The sequence below is a fragment of the Propithecus coquereli genome, unplaced genomic scaffold (assembly GCF_000956105.1).
Source record: "Propithecus coquereli isolate 6110/MARCELLA unplaced genomic scaffold, Pcoq_1.0 Scaffold298, whole genome shotgun sequence".
Lineage (NCBI taxonomy): Eukaryota > Metazoa > Chordata > Mammalia > Primates > Indriidae > Propithecus > Propithecus coquereli.
Window position 1 is genome coordinate 1,460,528 of NW_012148596.1, and position 476 is coordinate 1,461,003.

The following is a 476-nucleotide window of genomic DNA, read 5'->3' on the forward strand; positions in this document are numbered from 1 at the left end:
TAACCATCGCTCTATCCATCAGCAATAGTGAATCTTAAGAAAATGTTATGCTGAATGATAAAAGCAAGTTTCTAAAGAATATAAAAAGTGTGATATGATTCGTATAGTGTCTTCAATCAAACAAAACTTTACAGTTGTTTGGGGATAGATATTATTTAGCTATACTTTATTTGAAAGCAAGCACTAATAAACTCAAAATTCAAAATTACGTTTCCCACTGGGAGGAGGGAGAGGGAGAGGTACCCAGGGAGTTTGAAAGGAATTGAAATAATCTGTTTCTTAACTTGGGTCATGGGGACCGTGGTGTGTATTTTATAATTCTGTATCCTTTGTCTATGCATTTCATAATATTTTTTCCATGTGATATTTTCATAATAAACCACTCAAATGGATTTTTAAAAAGTTTAAAAAATATTTGTAGGCTGGGCACAGTGGCTCGCGCCTGTAAGCCTAGCACTCTGGGAGGCCGAGGCGGG